General features: G+C 41.6%; 1 long non-coding RNA gene across 1 annotated transcript in view; it reads right to left on the bottom strand.

Moving 5' to 3' along the window:
- The window catches only part of LOC116742347, a 396,625-nt gene that overhangs the window by 43,035 nt on the left and 333,114 nt on the right, over nt 1–20,476 (bottom strand). Inside the window, exon 13 of the long non-coding RNA XR_004346443.1 lies at nt 1,042–1,252. This is a non-coding gene — a long non-coding RNA (uncharacterized LOC116742347). The remainder of the gene's footprint in view (nt 1–1,041; nt 1,253–20,476) is intronic.

The raw sequence follows: 20,476 nt of genomic DNA, 5'->3' as shown, positions 1-20,476 counted from the left end.
ACCTCTGACATCTCAGGGTTTGAAGTAAAACTGAAAGTTCCAAAAGGACCACAAGAGACCTTTCCTCCCCAAACTTCTCCTGCCCAAGTATACCCTTTTCTTTTTACTGCATGGCTGTTTCACAGATGTTGGGTTTACTCTGAGTCTGAACTTTGTAGTGAAAGGATGTGATGCTTGGAGTCCAGGCACTTGGGTTTGATTCTGGTTCTGCGGCTTTCTGACCACCTGAACTGCCAATCCATTTAACACATTGAGTCCCAACTTTTCCATCTGCAAAATAGGAAATTAACTAGATGATGCCTGAGGGAGCTTTGAGCTCTCTAATATTCTGTGATTGTAAGAACATCCTGTTACCCATCATTGTCCTAGATGCTGAGGAAAAATAAAGTGAAACAAGCCCCAAGCCCACCATCACCTTCATAATATAGCCATGACACCGGTAATAGGCAGATATGCAAATGATGTTGTAGGCAAATGCTTACAACATGGAATATTCTTCAGCTCTATTGTCAAGTGAGGAAAAAGGCTACAAGGAAGTACAGTGTGATCTCATTTTTGTAAAATAAGTAAATACATAGAAAAAAATACCCAAAAGGTGATCTCACAGTCATCTCTGGTCATGAAATTTTCTGTGTTTTTGTTCTTGTTTATTTTTATTTTATGATTTTTTTACAAAGCAGGTACATTATTTTTGCAATAATAAAATAAATCATAAAATAATAGGAGTATTCTCTGGAGAATCATGGATCTATTGACCATTCTTATGAGGAATTAATGAAGACTTTCCAGATGGCCTGACATTTATTCTAGAACGTGATGGTCAAATAAGAGTAATTCATTTCTCAGCAACCCCTCCATCCATCCCTTTCTTTTCTCCTGAGTACGTGATATGGTTTCTCATGAATAAGCATTGACCTCCGCCTCTAAAGTATACACTACTTGAAAGCAAAAGACAATTCTCCTGGTTCTCCAGTATCCTCTCTGAATAAATACCAAGCATTTGTCCCCCAGAATATACAGAGTAAATAAACTTGCACTTACGATGCGGATTTTGTTGAAGGCAGAGATGTTGATTTATACTCTGCTCATGCTTGTGCAAAAGTCCTCCATCTCTGGTTTCTCAGTGGTTGGTGCACCAGTTTCCCGAATCTAAGGTCATGAGTTTACTTCCTGCATCACTTAGCTTCACTGTCTTCTTCTGTGGCTTGGACCAAAATCCCAACAACATGTGGCAGTCACTGCACTGGGAAAGCTGAGTAGAGACAGAAAAATAAACCAGCAAGGTACAAGGGACCTAAGATGTGAATGGATGGTTGTATCCTATGAGGTATCATGGAGTTATTGGGGTAGAGCAGAGGTAGAAGGAAGAATGGAGGGAAGATAAATTAGGGAAAACCCCACTTCTTAGACCTAGGCTAAAACAAGGTGAAATCAATCTTGGGTAAAGAACAGTTGTCTGCTGCACTGCATCTCTTTAAATACCGTCTATCGACATGCCAGCAATGCCCAAATTTATGTCTCTAGCCCAGACCTAGCTCCCAAACTCCAGATTAAAATTCAGCTCTCAACTTGATATGTCCACTTGGATACCAAACCAACCTCTCAAACTCAACATGTCCTAAACCAAACTCCTGATCGTTCCTATCCAAGCTTAGGCTATTTGCTGCTTCTCCATCTCAGAAGATGGCAATCAGCTTTCCAGTTGCTTAGGTGAAAATCTAGGAATAAAATACAGATGGCCAAAAAGCACATGAAAAGATGCTCAACATCACTAATTATTAGAGAAATGCAAATCAAAAATACAATGAGGTATCAGCTCACACCAGTCAGAATGGCCATCATCAAAAAATCTACAAACAATAAATGCTGGAGAAGGTACGGAGAAAACCCTCCTACACTGTCAGTCGGAATGTAAATTGATACAGCCACTATCGAGAACAGTATGGAGGTTCCTTAAAAAAACTAAAAATAGAGCTACCATATGAACTAGCAACCCCACTCCTGGGCATATATCTGGAGAATACCATAATTCAAAAACCACATGCACCCCAATGTTCATTGCAGCACTATTTACAATAGCTAGGACATGGAAGCAACCTAAATGTCCATTGACAGAGAAACGGGTAAAGAGGATGTGGTACGGATATACAATGGAATATTACTCAGCCATAAAAAAGAATGAAATAATACCATTCGCAGCAACATGGATGGACCTAGAGATTGTCATACTGAGTGAAGTAAGTCAGACAGAGAAAGATAAAAATCATATGATATCGCTTATATGTGAAATCTTAAAAAAAAAAGGGGAAAAATGATACAGATGAACTTATTCGCAAAACAGAAATAGAGTCACAGATGTAGAAAACAAACTTGTGGTTACCAGGAGGGACAGTGGGGGGGAGGGATAAATTGGGAGATTGGGATTGACACATAGACACTACTATATAAAGATTAGATAACTGATAAGGACCTACTGTATAGCACAGGGAACCCTTCTCAATACTCCATAATGACCTATACGGGAAAAGAATCTTAAAAAGAGTGGACATATGTATATGTATAACTGATTCACTTTGCTGTACACCTGAAACTAAGACAACATTGTAAATCAAGTATACTCCAATAAAAATTTTTTTAAAATAAATAAAATAAAATCCAGGAATAGGAATTATCTGTGCTGTCTCTCATACCCCACATTTGTCAGGAAATACTCTTGGCTCTATCGTCAGAAAATATTAAAATTCAGCCATTTCTCACCAACCCACCACTACCACTCTGGTCCAAGCCACCATTATCTTTCAGCTGTGTTACTGTAATAACCTCCTGACTTTTCCCCTCCTGCCTTAACCCCCTACAGTCTATTCTAAGCACAGCAGCCAAAGTGATCCTCTTAAGACACACATTATTTTATGCCTTTCATGCCCTGCTCAAAATATGGCACCGGCTCTCCATTTCACTCAAATAAAAGTCAAAGTGTTTTGTAGACAATGGGTCTGCAGACCCAATGTGATATGGTTCCCATTAGTTCTCTCGCCTCATTTCAACCACTCAGCTTTCACCACATGGCTCTCCTTCCCACTCCTACACAATCACCCACTGCTTACTATTCATGTTTGTGTACATCTTACCTAACTGTTGAGTAATAGGAATAGCTAATCGTTGAAATCTCATATTTGCGTAGCAGTTAACCAATTACTTCCATATATAATATTTCATTAAATCCTCACAATAGTGTTGTAAACTAAGTGTTCCTTTTCCCTTTTTACAGGTAATCAATTTGAGGCTCAGAGAGGTTAAGCACCTCACCAAGCTTCACATGGTGAGTAATTGGTACACTTGTATTCAAATATAGGTCTGTTTGACCCTAATGGGTGAAAAGAAGACTTAAAGTTGATTGATTCCTCTTAGATTAAGGTCCTTTACTTAATAATTTTATTTAATCTCCTTAATCTATCATCTTCTCTCCTTCCCTTAGGCCCTAATCCGTTACGCAAGGTGTCTTGTACGTAGACAACATTTTGATCACAAAATGTTGATAAGCATCATTGTCGTCCTCCTCCTCATCCTCATCCTTACATTACAAACGCTATCTTTTGGGTCCTTGCTTCAGTCTTCATGGGTCATGTTCTTTTTAGTTCTTCATTCATGAACTAAAGAAAGAGACTTGTGGGCAGCAAGTATGGATAAATTCGGTAGGCAATAACTGTCTGTGTTTCTTTTTCTTCTTTCTAAAAATTGCTACCTATTTGTTCCCACTGTCTGTGACCATTCCCAAAGAGATGCTTGGTTCATTGAGTTCCTACCTAACTCCCTTCCCACCAGCAATGCAGTTATTCAACTTGCCAATTGTCTGTTTCCAAGTGGCCTCACAGTTCGCATTTGTAAAAGTCAGTATGGTCTAACTCATCATTATTCCCTAAATGGTTCACTTATATCCTGGGATATAATTCCTTTTCTTCCTTTTCAGAAAGTGTTCAAAGCTTGTTATCTAGTCAACAAGTATTTGTTTAGCAACTAACATAGCCCAACCTCTGATATAGGAATTGGGAATAGACAAAGAGACAGGACCTTGGCCTTCTGATGGTATAACAATGGACAAAGTTGGGAACTGAGGTAATTTTAATCTGTACCTAGGATATAAATATCTGAGATTTACCTAGGAGATCAATCAATCTCCATTTTACAGATTTTAAGACTGAATCCCAATTTTTAAAAACAGTTTTCAGTTTTTTGTACTAATTATTTTTGTCCCAACAGGCTTTAAGTTTTTAAAAGATCATGTACCCATTTTTTAAAACACTATTTTTAAGTGATTTTGATGGTTCACAGTTTTCTTAATTGAAGATGCCAGTTAAGGCTTCTAATTAGCATGAGGCTGTGTTGCTACACTAAATTGATTTCATTCCAGCAAAATTAGAAAAACTTGACATTTTGCTGAGCCTGTGCATTACTAATAAGTTTAAATATATTTTTTCTATTATAATCGCCACAATTTGTGTGTGTGTGGATTCCTGGGGATTCAGGGAGAACAGTTTAAGAAAATCTGCTAAGGTAGGAGAATAATGATGCCAGCATCAAGACCAGGGCCCGAAGTCTTGTTGTCTACCCATATTTCTCCATTGATCATTCCTTAAACCCCAGCTGTGCTCTGGCTTCTCTGATATGTACTGTGATACAAAGAGCTACAGAAGCTCTCAGATAAGAAGGAGGCTGAGAATTGTAGGCTTGTGAGCAGTGAACCATTCAAAGAAGTCAGACTAAGTGGAGGAATAGTGAGCAGAAGTTTGGAAGAGGTATGAAGGGATCTGGTTTTAAGAATTTAACTCTATTTCTGCTTTGTTTCAGACCTTTTCTCTTTTGTTGTGTTTCTCCTTTTAATTATTGTTCAAAATTCTTTATACCAGCATGTCATAGTTTATTCAACTTGCCCCCATCATTAGATATTTGAAACTTTTACAGTTAAAAATAATATGTATGACCTTCATTTATTCCATAAACACTTACTGAGCATCTACTAAGTGTATGACACAATTCTCTCGTATGTGTTTAGGAAGTTGATTCAGGCAGACATTCTGCTTGCAATAAGTTTTCAGCCTAGTAGAATATAGCTAGATCATTAGGTAGATCTACTCATGCCATAAGAGGAATTGCACGAGTGCTGTAAGAGATGCCCAGTTACACTTCTAGAACAAATGATTCTATAATTCAGGGTCAGTGAATTATAAAAGACAGGAAGATTAAATTAGAATAGTTAGGGCAAATCATTTAATGTCTTGAGCTCCAAGTTAGAGAGCCTGTGCTACTTTTAGAGATCAGTGGGTTACCATCCATTAAGGCATCATAGAATAATGGTTAAAAGAGCACAGATCCAACAATAAAACGTTTAAATAAATCATGATATGTACAAATAAAGGAACACCTTGAAGCCATTAAAATAAGTGGTAGAAGAATAACTAGTGGCTTGTAAAGGATTTATAATACTATCTGCATAGAAAAGTCAAATCATAAAGCAATATATCCAGTATGATCCCAATTTTGTATCAGAAACAAAATATAGAAGAAAGCTGGAAAGACAAGCTCAGCAATTTCTTCCTGGTTATTTCAGAGTATAGGGATTATGAGGGATTTCATTTTCTTCTGCGTTTTGCTTTCTTTTTTCCATTTTTTCAACTGAGCACTTAAGACACCCCTAATTGTTCAGTATTTGGATTGTTTCCAATTTCCATTATTGGAAGTAATGGTTTGCTGAACATCCTTGTACGTAAATATTTGTATGCGTACCTGTCCATTCATGTTAAGTGGAATTTGGGATCATGAGGTGTGCCCACAGGACACATGTTAGTTTGGTATTTAAACTTTTAACTTAAAAAATAAAAAATACATGGACTCTGGAGCCCGACTCCCTATGTTTGAACGTGAACTCCACTGCTTCCTAGACTGTAACCTCCAGCAAGTTACAGTAGTTTTCTGTGCCTCATTTCACTCTTTTTAAAATGAGGATATTAACTGCACCCTCTTCATGGGGTTGTTGGGAAGATTAGAGGCATTAATTCCTATAAGGGCTTACAGCAGTGCCCGGCATATGGTGACTGCTTAATAAATGTTAGAAATCATGGATTTTTATTGTTGATAATACAATAACAAGTTTTCTTATTTTGTTTTTCCCTGGTGCTTTTTTTTGGCGGGGGTGGGGGGTTCATTTAATCTTTTCTATTAGGACAGTATCTCATACTTGCCAAGTAATCTTTTACTCTCATCATTTCTTCCTATAACCACTTTAGAAGTCGCTTTTTAAGGATAATCCCCAGGTCACAACATACAAACCATTTGTTCTTCTGCTCTTGATATGAAAACTTATTTTTTAAATATTCTTTCAACTATCCAAACACTAGTCACAACATATTTTGGCATGGAAGTTAGTTAGGATGTAGTTCTACAATGTCAAAATCAATTTTGAAAGAACACTGGGCTCCCTAAAGGATTTCAAGCTTCACTTTTCAAGGGAATATTACAGCTCGAACAAGCATTTGTTCCCAACATTTCCCTCTGGGGCCTTACTGAGATATCAGATGAAAGCAAGAGAAGGGGTCTTTTTTTAATAAAGTAGAAGACGCTCCTGCCAGAAGCAACTACTTAGCATGGAAGAACACATCCTTTAAAATGTGGGGGTTTTGTAGAGGATAAACCTATCACACAAAATGTTCTGTTAAACAAAGCCTTCCTTGCAACGTGAAGCTCCTTTAGGATCCAGACTATTCTATACGGTGGCAAAAGAAATAAGCCCTTTCCAGAATCCTTTGCACTTCCCTCCCTACATATCTGTAACTGATAGAAAAATAATACGTATGCCTCACAGGAAAGGAGTACTGCAATCAGGATACCTTGTGTTTAGACCCGCTCTGCTGCTAATTACATGGGTGACGTTGCACTAACAGTTACAATATAACTTCTCTGAATTTCCATTTTCTATCTGTAGAAATGAGGCATAGAATCAGCTGATTTCCAAGCTCCTTTTGGTCCAACATTCTAACTTGCTTTTCCTTCTTTTGTCATTTCCTTCCAGACTTGGCTCAGAATTAGGAATGCATTAAATATTACAGCAGAATTCCCCTTAGCGCTTGGAGGGTGAGGGTGAAAATTCCTAGGCTAATATTTTCTTCCTTAACACACAACCCATATTTACAAGAACCTATTAGGCGTCAGATACTGTTATGTGGTGGAGACACATCATGCACAAAATAGAAACAGTCGAAGTCCTTTGAAGTTTACCATAGCTCAGACAGTGAAGCAAGGGATGACAATTAAATTTGATAGGTGCTCTAACTTCGAGGATAGCCAGCTTTGAGGTGCTGTGATTTTAAAGCTGGACCAACAGGAGAGAAGATTCTAATTGTACCGATGTGTCGGTTTCTTCAGTCAACCCTCCCCCTGGCCTCCTCAAAATCTTTAGTCCAGACTAAGGAGATGTTCCTCCTCAGGGCTCCCACGGCACCTGTGCTTACTGCCATCTGATCCTTTAATACATTGCTTTCAAAAGGTCTGTGGATCTGTGTCTACCCCAATAGACAGCAAGGACGTCAAGAAGTAAGACGATTTTAATTTCATTTCATTCCTCCACCTACTTTAGCATATAGCACAGTTCTTGATGCCTAGTTGGGGACCAGAAGATGTTTGTTGACAAGAATTAAGAAGTAATCCATTTACCATTTGAGAAAAGCTGTGATAGGTGGTGGGACTCAGGATCTAATTAGAGTCTGATCAGCCCAGGAGTCAAGGTCCATCTCTGGCCAACATAATACCGTCTTACATAGAAAATGTCCAAACAAAGGTAATTCTTTGATTATCTTCATTCTCATGTACAGTTTTCTTTTACTGCTCATGTATCTGTAAGTCCCATGTTTAAAAAGCCATCTGGGAGCATGACATTAGCAAAGCTCTATGCTTTCTCTGCAAGAGGTGAACACATGTACACACAGAATAACTTGACATTTCTCTGGCTTTTTCTGTTCAGTATTGGGGTCTTATCAGCAAGTGGTCCCTAACTCTCATTTCAGGGTGCACGTTTCTAATAAACTCAATACAAAGTCCAAAATTAACAAAAGTATTTTAATACAGCTCTAAAGTATTGGCACCACTGTGCTGATTGTCTAAAAGCAGACAGGCAGCATTCTGATGAAGTTCTGGGGTACCCCTGCCAGGCAACCTCTTTTGCCAGCTTGAATCAGAAGGAAAACTTTCTGAGTGTGCAGCTGGCTTGTTGTCTGGGGATCTGCGGGTGAGTTATCAGCTAACACCTTTGCTTCCTCCGCTACCTGGCCCTGATCCATCTTTCCTCCTTTTATTTCTTCAGCTGCTCTCGCTCTTCAGAAGCTGAGTCTCTTTGTTCTCTCTGAAAGCCCAGCTCTCTTCCACCTCCTTGGCTTTGCGTGGAATGAACTTCTGGCATCAACACTCTTCCACTTTCCAAACCATCTTCACTTATTCAAATCTTTCTCGTTTCCAAGGTCCAAATCACATAGCAAATGCTCCAACATGTCTTTTCTGATTGCTCCAGCTTAATATAGCCTTTCCCTCCTCTGAGCTTTATATGGAACCCTCTATTTATACATCTTCTTCTTATAACTTCCTGCCTGGTGTTCTGGGAATTCATGGACTGGCCTTATCTTCCCTGCTACCTGCAGGCTCACTGAAGGATGATTCATTGCTGTATATTCCCAGCACCCAGTACATAGCAGATGCTCCATACATCTGAGACTGTAGCGTGGATTGGTACTCCCACTCTTGGATTTCTCATTCTTCAAAATAATAGACGAAACTGGGGTTTGAAAGGAGTGAGGGAAAACTGAGAGACTTGGTGGCTATAGAAGTTCCTCAGATTGCATCGTTTGTTCTCTCTGGTCTGCACTCAAGGTAGGCTGATTCTTGGATGGAAAGCATTCAATTCCAAGGAAACAGTGTGAAAGAAGGCATAAAGATGTGAGGAAGCATTGACTCCTGTAAACTGTGGAGTGACTTGAGTGCCGAGTCCACAGTGGAAAAGGGGATGTAACTGGAAAGGTAGAGAAATCTTCAGATGGAGAGCTACCCCAGGATGTTAAGCATGTGTGCTTCTGAAAGATGACCTTGAATGTGGTTTGATTAAAGACTAGGAAGGGGCAGGGCAACCAGCTAAGGGAAAGTTCACTGTGATTCATTGACAATACAATTTATTTTGATTTACCCTGGGGTGGAAGAAGAAGAAATGGTACATTTGGAGAGCATGCAAACACCTTTTTTACAATTAAAAAGACTTGCAAAAAACAAATGAGCTAACTAACTGTACACGGAAGCCTTCAAAAAACCAAGGCAACACACAAATGTAGGATATGTATTTCCCCAGGCTAAGGGAAGAAGGCCATTTCAAATTAAGCTCTGTTTCCAGGCACATCATATTTATTCATTTTATTTGCACAGTGATTTACACCTATTTTTATTTGCAACATCCATTGTTCCCCAGAAGACGAGGAGGACAAAGGTACTACGGAAGCTGGCTGAGCTAAGAGAGGGGAGCAAAGCACAGACCATTAAACTCAAAAATGTATTTTAAACTAACACAACATTGTAAATCAACTATACTCCAATAAAATTTTTAAATGTATTTTAAAGTAAAAAAATCCAAAACATACTTTTTTCTTTTAACTCTTCATACTCATGTGTCTTTGGGTAAATTTTGGTTCATTTCCGTCCTAGGATTAATGGCCGAATTCAAAGTAAATAACTAGTGTTCACTGAAAAATGTATTTCCCTTCATCTTAGTTCCTTTTTTCTTCTGTTTTGGATATTCTGCCTTCTTGCGGCTGCCATTTTGAGAGTTCTAAAAATAATATGTAAAGAGAGATGATAAGTGGAGAGAAATTCGAGGGGAGGAAGGAACCCAGAGTCGGTTACCTTGAATTGTGCCCTTCTTCCCCCCTTCACTGGGCAGAGCACTTGATGAAGAGCCACAGGACTGACGTTCTTGTCCAGGGTCTTTTATGAATTCTCTAAAGTTCATTTTCCTATATGATAAGTGGGATTAACAATAATAACAGCTAACCTTTAGAACCCTTTGCTCTATAATATATCTCGGGGGCCAGCAGCTATAGTTTGCAGACCAAATCAACAAATCCAGCACACCAGTTGTATAGCCAAGAGCTAAGAATGATTTTTACATTCTAAATGATGGGGGTGGGAATCAAAATAATAATGATGTTCTGTGACATGTGAAAATTATGTGAAATCTAATTTTGGTGTCCATAAATAAAATTGTATTAGCATACAGACATAACCATTCATTTATCTATTGTCTACAATGTGTTCCACATTGTCTTAGTTCAGGCTGCTATAACAAAATACCATAGACCAGTGACTTAACAGAAATTTATTTCTCAAGGTTCTGGAGACCAGGAAGTTCAAGATCAAGGTGCTGGCAGATTCAGGGTCTGGCGAGAACCCTCTTCCTGGTTCATATACAGTTGTCTTCTCACTGTGTCCTTACGTGGTGAAGAGCAGAGAGAGATTAATTCTTTGTCTTCTTATAAGGGCACTAATTCCATCATGTGGGCCCCATACTCATGACCTCATCTAAACCTAATTACCTCCCAAAGGCCCCACCTCCAAATACCATCACATTGGGCGTTTAGGGTCTCAACATCTGAATGTTGGAGAGACACAAATATGCAGGTCATAACACACTGCAGTGGGAGAGTTCAGTAGCTACAACAGAGACCACATGGCCTGCAAAACCTAACGCATTTACTATCTGATCCTTTACAGAAAATGTTTGCTGACACCTGCTCTATGCTTTCCACAGTCGTACTAGTGAGTCTCCCCCATTTTCCCATTTTACAGGTGAGGAGACTAGGAAACAGTGATTTCTCTAGTTAACTATTACACAGGTAGGAAGTGGACTCAGAATCCATACCACCCAGGTAGTCAGACTCCAAAATGTTCATTCTCCTACTCTATACAATGCTGTCTTCCTACTCTTCTGTGTTGTTCCCCAAAGCAATAATTCAAAATCCCTTGAATGAGTTTGAAGTTGAAGTCCATGGGCTCTGAGAAGTCTTTCTCCACTACTTCAGCCCCTATGACTCGTTTTCTCTTCCTAAATTTTCATATCACTTTTGGTTCCATTCTTGGTGGCTCTTAGCCACCCACTGCAGTCACTGTGTTCCTCTTCCAGTAGATTGTGAAACCCATTGAGAACAGGTGACATGCCTTTATTCTTACACGCCTGCCATTAGCACAGTGCTGACTTGTGACAGGAGCTTGAAAACTGCGAGTTGATTGAACAAATGTGAGTTAATAGGTGAGCATGACTCCTCTCTCCTCTACTGAAGTAAGATCATTTAGGACAGGGATCAAAACCTCAGCTTCCTATGTTTCTCCCCACAGGGAAGAGAACAATTTTAGTTCCCAATGGTCCACTATTAGAGAGTCCCTGCACTGATTGAAAATGAAATTAAAGATGTTATAACCCTCGTTTATTGACAAAGGTGTTTGACCCAATCCACTGAGAGGGACTGCCTGCTTTGGGGCCATTTCAGGGTTTTCTTCTCAGTTCATCCTTCCTATTGCTAGCCAGGTCATTTCTCTTGTCTCTTCAAGAGCCTTTATTGACTCACCATTATCTACGGAATCAAGTCCAATTTCCTCAGCTCGGCAATCAGAATCCTCGTGCGTTTGAGCTCAACTGACTCTCCAGCAATGTCTTTCCCTCTGTTTTCTCACATCCTAGATTCCTCAGTATTCCCCAAACCGCTATCCTCATCCTGTGACCATGCCTTTTGACCATGCTGTTTCTCACCCACACGTCTCCATCCACCAATATCTTCAAATGCTAAATGCCATGTTGAAATGCCACCTCCTTGAGGACAAGGAATATGCCTCAGTCATCTCCACTTGTCCTATAGTGTCCTTAACCCAGCAGCTGCACACAGGAAGTGCTCAATATTGGCTTGTTTGCTGTTAGGTTCCAATCCTTTATCCATCTACCTAATCTCACCTGGATCCTTTATGGCTAGATAGGGGTAGGGGCACCGTGTGAGGGCAGGGAAAGGAGCAAAGCCTTCTGTGTCTTCCTCAGGCTCATTCACTCATTTCATCCAGCATTTATTAAGCACCTACAATGTGCCAGGCAACATGCTGAAATTTTACATTTAATATCATTCTGTCACTTACATTCCCATGTGAGAGGTACTATTAGTAGTTTCGTTAGGCAAAAAAAGAGAAACCTGGGCTCAGAGAGGTGGTACAATTTGCCCAAGGTCACACAGCAAATTTATGTCTGATCATAGAACAAAACCTATGGTCTTTCCATTATATGTCATCACCCTAAGACAAAAACCCTGACAGCAAGGAGCTCATAGACTTAGAAAGGATTTGAGTTTTATAGCCTGTTCATTGATATATTCATCCATTCATTCTACAAATATCGCACCAGGCATCAGGAACACAGCTGTGAAGAGCAAGCAGGGGTCCTGCCATCTTGGACATTACATTAAGTGGGAGATGTGTAATAAACAAAGAAATAAAATAATTATAGACTGTGATAAGTGCTATGATGAATGAAGGCCACCATTTGCGGTAGACTTAGGGCAAGGTTCTTTGAGGAACAGACGTTAAACTGGAGACCTCAAGAACGAGAATGAGATTCGTAATGGGCCAGGAGGAGAACATTCAAAGTAGCGAGAACAGCTAGCGCAAAGGCCCTGAGACTTGCAATACACTGGGCTGATTCGCAAAACAGAACGGAGGCCAATGTGGCCCAGCAAGAGAGATGGGGGTGATGCCAGGTGACGCTGGAGGGCTGGAAAACCGCCATGTGACTCCATGTTGTAGAAAGAAGCCGTCCATCCGATGTGATCATAAGCACTTTGTGATGGTAAACACCCCACAAAGGTAACTGATTAGCACAGTTCTAAAAACTCGAATCCTGGTGTATTATTCATCACATTTTTAGATTTTAGAGAGGTAACGTAGTGAGTATAGAGGAGTTATGAAATACCTGAGCAGGGACTAGAGTATACCCCATAACCAAACACATTAATATTTCTGCAGTGAAGCATGTGAATACCCACACTAAGTGGGATGAATAAAGGGTACAGATAACTTTGTGGCAATTCAAGCCAAGTGTTACTGACAAATAAGTTTGTCAGCTCAGTTTTTACCCAAAATGGGTTACAAAATTTTGCTTTTCACAGTATATTAGACTTCAAGGTTATACATAAGGGACGGTGAATTGGCGTCGGTCTCATCCCTGCTCTTCTCTTTTCCTCTCTCTGCCAGAAATGCTCCCTGCACAGCTGCTTGGGTCCTTACCCACCTTGTTAATCTTCAAAGCCCAGGTCAGGTGCCACCTCTGAGAATCCACTCCTGCACCCCATTCCCAGGGGAAGTTAATTTTTCTGGCTCCTAGCTTCTTCCGTACATTGCACGAATAGCTGTTGCCTTGTCGAGCTGTACCGTAAGTCTGTATCTATAGCACTGAGCCCTTGAGGGCAGCAAACACGTCTCACTCACCCTTAGTCTCAAGACTGAGCACGGTGCTCCACTCAAGATGTCGTTCAAACATTGCTTGCCGAATTGAGCTCACTGACCTTCCACCAGGTCTCCCTTCCTTTGGCATGATTCTTCATCAACAGCGTCCACACACTCTCTGTTTTATCTGGATAAGACAACTGCTTTGACTTACTCAAAAATTCAGCTGTGGGGCTTCCCTGGTGGCGCAGTGGTTGAAAGTCCACTTGCCGATGCAGGGGACACGGGTTCGTGCCCCGGTCCAGGAAGATCCCAAATGCTGCGGAGTGGCTGGGCCTATGAGCCATGACCACTAGAGACCCTGGCTCCTTTATTCAATGGCTCTGACATTTTCTAGGACCTTGCAGTTTCCACTGGACCCTCTGCACCCAACCAGCAGGCAAAGGATGGGAGAGAACATGAGAATTTCCTCGCAGGGACGACAGATCTGAAAGTGATATTCACCATTTCTGCCCATTTGTTATTCGCTGTAACTTGATTACACAACCACATCTAACTATAAAGGAGGCAGGAAATTTCATCCAGTGGTATGCTCAGAGGAAGAGGAAGGAGGTCTAGGGAGTGTCTGGCTAGTCTCTGAAACAATCTCCATCAACAAAACTTATTTTTCAATGAGAAAAATAACCTATTTTCTGTTGAAAGAAGGCAACCACTGTTCAAACATCTAATAAACAACCATTTTCTTTGACTCTAGAGTCAAAATCCTAGTGCAGTCCCTCAGTGATCACCCAGGCAGTATCCCATGATGATGACATATTTCAAGAATGCTGTACGTTCAGCAAACCCTACAGACACTTCCAGTGCCTCCCTCTCATCATCTGTGGATTACCTCCTTAGAATTCTTCCCTTCTATCATACATCTTTTTGGATGATCTGCTTCTTGTCCAAACCCTTTGGATAACTGGGTCCATTTGGTCCGACTGGAAGGCAGAGAAGCAAACTGACCTCAGTGACCTTTCCCATCTAAAAGAGTGACGGATGTGTAAAGAGGCGGAAAACACAGGAAACCCAAGAGAGTAAATCATAATTCATTGAGGAGGTAAAACAAAGGAAGTTCATGTGACTTATTCACATACAGATTTTTTTTAATTGTCAAATGAGGAACTCTACAAACCTGGGTGGGGTTTTCAACATGATTGGTCTAGCTGAAACAGAGGGGGAAGTGAAAGTCAAGGGACAGAATGGAACATTGATTTGGGGTACAAAACCTACACTATCACAAATGTTTGGGTTTGTTTTTCAAACACCTTAAGATCTGTGTTGCAAAGAGAAAACCTCTGACAATCTGGTGGGTGGCCGTGAAAACGTACTGCTCAACTCTTCTGCGATGAGAAGCATAGTTGACTAAATGCCCTGTTGCTGGGCCCGCTACTGCGTTCGTGCCAAGACCACACACCCTCCCAAAGGATGCTCCCTGCAGATGACGAGGATGGCAAGGTGACTAGCCGTAGCCCATTTCTGCAGGACAGAGAACTGCTGTCATGGGCAGTTTGGGCTCAAGGACTCCCACTGGCTAGCCAAATACTAGATTTTAGATGTGCACTCCGATGTGAGATTCTTTCTCCCCAATTCCTCCTTCCCCCTCTCCTTTCACAGGTGTGAGACCTGCACTGGGGTCTGAAAGCTCTCCCTGCCTCCTCTACTTCCTCCTCTTTCTTCACAGGTGTTTCCTCCAACAAATCTCTTGGGCATTTCTTCCTGTCCTAGTGTGTGCTTCTCAGAAACCAAACTTCCACATTAGTCCATTTAGAGTTCCAGGTGATCCAGTCAGAGATATTTTTTAATAGCTCCTCTTACATTTAGTGTGAATTTTATCCAGAAAGTTGGAAAGAACTGATCATAGAAAGACAAGTGTTCTCACAGTCCTTGACCCAAGGAATTTCTGGCATCTGAAGAAACTCTCCTCTCAGACCCCGCTGAGTAACAGTAATAATAGTTACCACAACAAAATCCTCTCATCTTTACTCTGCAGTAACCAGCTAAATTATATGGGTGGGTACTAAATTCTCACTTTAGAGGTCAGAGGTCCTAGAATGCTGAGGTGACTTGATGAAGTGACCATGCGTTAGTGGACAGCACGGTGAAGACTGACACCGTCCAGCCCCTGGTCCTCTATGTCTCCCATGCTGCCACATTACATAACCTCATCTTTCACACCCAACCGCAGGATGGAATCAACTCAGGAAACCTGAAGTGGCCGTTTGACTGACATGATTAGCCAACTCAACCTAAAGAAGCTCATTCACGCAAAACAAATAGACATCCATTCCACGGGTATTTTTCAACCGCCCTTAGTTGACTGGTCAGAGTCACTTTCAGCAACCTGAAAGGCCCCATCAGGTTCTGAATATAATCCCAGTGCCCAGAACCATGCCAACAATACAGATGCATTCTTTGCCTCACAATTATTGGACTGACATTGGGGTTTCCCAAAGAGCAATATCTGTTTTTCAAATATGACCAATTTACAGCTGTCTTTGTAAAAGCTGCTCATTTCAATGGCAGACTGAAGACCATAACGTGTTGTGGCAAAAAGCAATTACCGATAAGAGCATTTATTGCACCCGTACTTTGCTGCAAACACTGTGCCAGACACCCTCAATTATTGCCCCATTTTGCAAATGAGAAAATTGAGGCTTGGAGATATTAAGCAACTTACTCAGTGAGTCACAGCTGATAAGTGATAGAGATGAGATTCAACTGAGATTAGACAATCACTCTATCATTCTATCTCCTTCCCAAGAATACTCTAGAATCAAGCATAAAAGTGCCCATTTTGACCCAATAATGGGGGCAAACAAGACTGAAATCATGAAAAATCCAGGAGAATCACCTACCTAAAAGAAAATATTTTCTACTGCTTCATTCAAACTGGATGAGCTCAGTGATACCTAGAGAGGGTGTTTGGACACTTTGAGCTATGAGCTCAGTGGAAGAGGTTTATAATTATCTCATTAAATGCTTAATAAAGTGTTTCCAAGGTGTTTGGTGAGTGACTTCAAACCATCTCTCTGTGATCGTTTCTGCAGATCTCTGTGATTTTGTTGACATTCTAATAGATGAGCTTGAAAAGCCATAGGAAACTGCCCAGGGAGAAGATGAAAGAGAACAAGGTACCGTGATTCTTCATTTTGCTGAGAATGGTCTTGGTCATGCCCGTGCAAGCAGGCCTTGAATGTCCTCTCCTTGACCACAATGATCAACCCACACCACAGGCTGCAAATGAGCACTGTGATAGGTCAGATTCATTTCTTACATTGTTACCAAATTTAGGAGGGCTCATCTTCGGACGGGAAGAACAGCTCCAGGACAGCCAGACTCAGAGAAATGAGGAAACCAGAATAAACGAGAAAAAAGGCCAACCTAGTCAGTATATTCATCCATTACTTTATTCATCCCCCAACAAATACATATTGAGTGCCTGTTTTAGGTCAGGCACTGCGTTAGGAACTGTGAACAAAACAGACATGTTCTCCAGCCATGAGAAGGAAAGAGAGATGCCAAAGAAAGTACTACTTGCCCCATGGCCATGACCCTTTCCTTGTTCCAGCCCCAGTGGATGAATCACGACGCTTTACAGCTAATCACAGTAACTGCACTCGCCTTGCTGGAGACGGGTTTGGGGCTGGACATATGACATACTTCTGGTCCAAGGCACGTAAGGAGGAGGCCTTCTTGGAAAGATTCCCTCCCTAGTACATGAAAGGAGCCCTTTTCACACACATTCCCTCCTTTCTTATCTGAAACGATGTCTTAAGAAGAAGACATGATTCTTGAAGCTGAGGCAGCCATGTTGCAACCATGAGGAGAGTCGTTGTCGAAACTCTAAGGACGGAAGGACAGAAAGGTGTGCAGTGCATGGGCCCGCGGTGATGTGCACCAGAGTCTAGCAAACATGTGATCGGCTCAGATGGGCTTAATCCTTCTTAGGATGTGTGACGTGTCATGTTTTATACATAATTACAATAAAGAAACATGAAAACCTGTAGCCTCCATTTATTCCAGCTCTATTTTGTACCAGATGATGGATAAGATGCTTTTCACAATATCTTTTTTCATCAGCACAACAGAGGTGAGCTGATGCTCACAGGAAAAAGGTGAGACAGCCACCTCCTACCTACCCACACCAGCTGCAATTTTTAATCTCTAGCATCCCTTCCCCCCTTCTTCTGTTAACAGCACCTCAGTTTTCCTGTGGGGAACCACATTCCATGTAGTTCTGGATGAACCATCAATCATGGTATCCTGGTCCCTCTCCCACATACCTGACACTTAGTAAGGCCCAAAAAACTACTAATGGTCTCTCTAAAGCAGACTTGTCTTGTTTTCTTGATCCCATTCTATATATGTTTATATGTAAAAAATCTGTCCTCTTCCAAAGACTTGACGCATTTTTTTTTTAAGTGGATCATTTCTTTCATATCTTTTCTAGGAAACCACTTACTCTCAATAGATTTGCTATATAACAAAGTTTCTACCTGAGAGACAAGTAAAGTTCCAGTCTCCCAAATTCCGAGTTTTCTCTCCACAGACTAGCTCTGGAGGTAGGTGAAGAAGGTACACCATTACCAGGGAAAAAGGAGTTAGAGAGGAAATATGTGGGGAGACTCTCACCACTCACACTTGTTAGAGAGACATTGTAAACAAACGCAAACTCTGAAAACACAGATTTCCCTGAAAGTACACTGTCACTGCCAGGAAGATATTGCACGTGTTGAACACTGGAAAGAAATGCAGAGATAAGCTTTGCCTAGAAAGTTCACGAATATTTGCAATCTGTTGGTGTGGCTTACTACGAGCTTTTAGATGCACACTGCTCAGACTGTGTGGTGCAGAGGCTGGCAAAGTGTAACTCGAGGGCCAATCTGGCCTATCACCCTGTTTTTGTTAATATGGCTTTATTGGACCACAGCCAAGCCCACCTGTTTAGATATTGTTTATGGCTGCTTTTACACCACGATGGCAGAGTTGAGTCTTTGTGACAGAGATCATTTGTCCTGCTAAGCCTAAAATATTTACTCTCCGGCCCTTTAGAGGAAAAGATTGCCCATCGCTGGTCTAGTTTAACAATATCAGCGATGATGATCGGTTATTGAACATCTGCACTGATCACCACACTTTGGTCTCAGACCCTCTGAAACAGATACCCAGTCTCATTTTCCCAAAACGGAAGCAAAATGAAGCACAGAGACCTTTAGCAGCCTACAAAAAAGCAACACAGACAAAGCAAGGACTCAAGCCTAGACATGTACATTCATTTACTAATATTTGTTGATCAACTGCTATGTGCTGGGCATGCACCAGGTGCAGAGAACACAGTGGTAAAAAAACAAAACAAAACACTGCGTCACTGCATTGGGAATTCCCTGGCGGTCCAGTGGTTAGGACTTGGTGCTTTCACTGTCTGGGCCTGGGTCAGGAAACTAAGATCCCACAAGATGCATGGTGCAGACAAAAAAAAAGTGCGTATTATATATGATTACCAGTTGTATGAGAAAAGCTGTGAGAGAAAAGTATAGGGTAAAGGGTGTTAGATAAAGAAAAGTGGGGGTCAAGTGTAAGTAGGAGGCGGGGTGGGGGTGGGGGTGGGGGTCGTCCCTCAGGCTGGATTTCCAAGATAGCAGAGCCTGCAGTAAGCTTACTTGCAAAGGCTTTATTGGGAAGTGCAGTCCAGGGCAGCAAGGGAAGGAATGAGGGAAAGCAGATGCAAGGTGATGTTTACCAAGCTGGCACCAGCCTTGCAAGAAAGTACAGCCAATGGCTCAGACAATGGGCCAGATGGGAAAACTTGGACAGCTTGTCCGGGAGAAGGAAGGGAGAGAGATGTATCTATTGGCTCGTTCCCTTCTCCTGCCTTCCCTCAGGAACGCTGAGACAGCCTGAGGTGTTAGGAGGCCAGGTGAAGATGGGCCCTGGAATTGGCATGCTTAGAAAACCCCTGTGATGATTTGTATTACAATTCAGTCTTCTGTAAAAGGTTTGTGCATACAAACCCTTGCCACTCCTCCCTGCAGGGCCAGTGAATTTCTCAATTCTACTGTTAGATTTGGCCCATTGGATTTCTTTGGCCAGTGGACTGTGAACCACACCCTGCAAAAATCTAAGGTGACTGCCTACCTGAGGTTGCGTTCTTAGACTCTTGCCTTCTGCCAGAACTGCCCATTGTGCTTTGGGGCTGTTCCTTCCAATGCGGTCACAGATCAAAAAAGCCTATGGAGGACTTCCCTGGTGGCAAAGTGGTTAAGAATCCACCTGCCAATGCAGGGGACATGGGTTTGAGCCCTGGTCCGGGAAGATCTCACATGATGCAGAGCAACTAAGCCTGTGCGACACAACTACTGAGCCTGCGCTCTAGAGCCTGCGAGCCACAACTGCTGAGCCCAAATGCTACAGCTACTGAAGCCCGTGCACCTAGAGCCCGTGCGCCTCATCAAGAGAAGCCACCGCAATGAGAAGCATGCGCACAGCAACGAAGAGTAGCCCCCGCTCAGCACGACCAGGGAAAGCCCGCGTGCAGCAACGAAGACCCATCACAGCCAAAAATAATCAATCAATCAATAAAGCAAAAACAAACAAACAAACAAAACCCTATGGAACTGACCCATAATCAACACACAGCCTGAAGCGGAGGCCCTGCTGACTGTAGGCATCATGTAAAATGAAAGGAAAATAAATTTTAGGGATTATAAGCACTGAGATCTAGGGAGTAGGGGGGTTCTTTGTTATGCAGCAAAACTGATAAATACACTCCCTACTGATTCTTTTATGCATGAAATTATGAAACTATAAAACACTGAGGCTCCGCTCTGGGCTCTTAGGAGAGCTTCTTTTTCGCAGGGACAGACGTCTGTGCAGAGACTCGAGGAGATACACGTGTGTATTGAGATGGAGGCCTGGGAAATGACAGTATCAGAGA

This window comes from Phocoena sinus, chromosome 17, assembly GCF_008692025.1.
Source record: "Phocoena sinus isolate mPhoSin1 chromosome 17, mPhoSin1.pri, whole genome shotgun sequence".
NCBI lineage: Eukaryota > Metazoa > Chordata > Mammalia > Artiodactyla > Phocoenidae > Phocoena > Phocoena sinus.
Note: the sequence above shows the minus strand (reverse complement) of the source record. Positions and strands in the feature narration are given on the sequence as shown.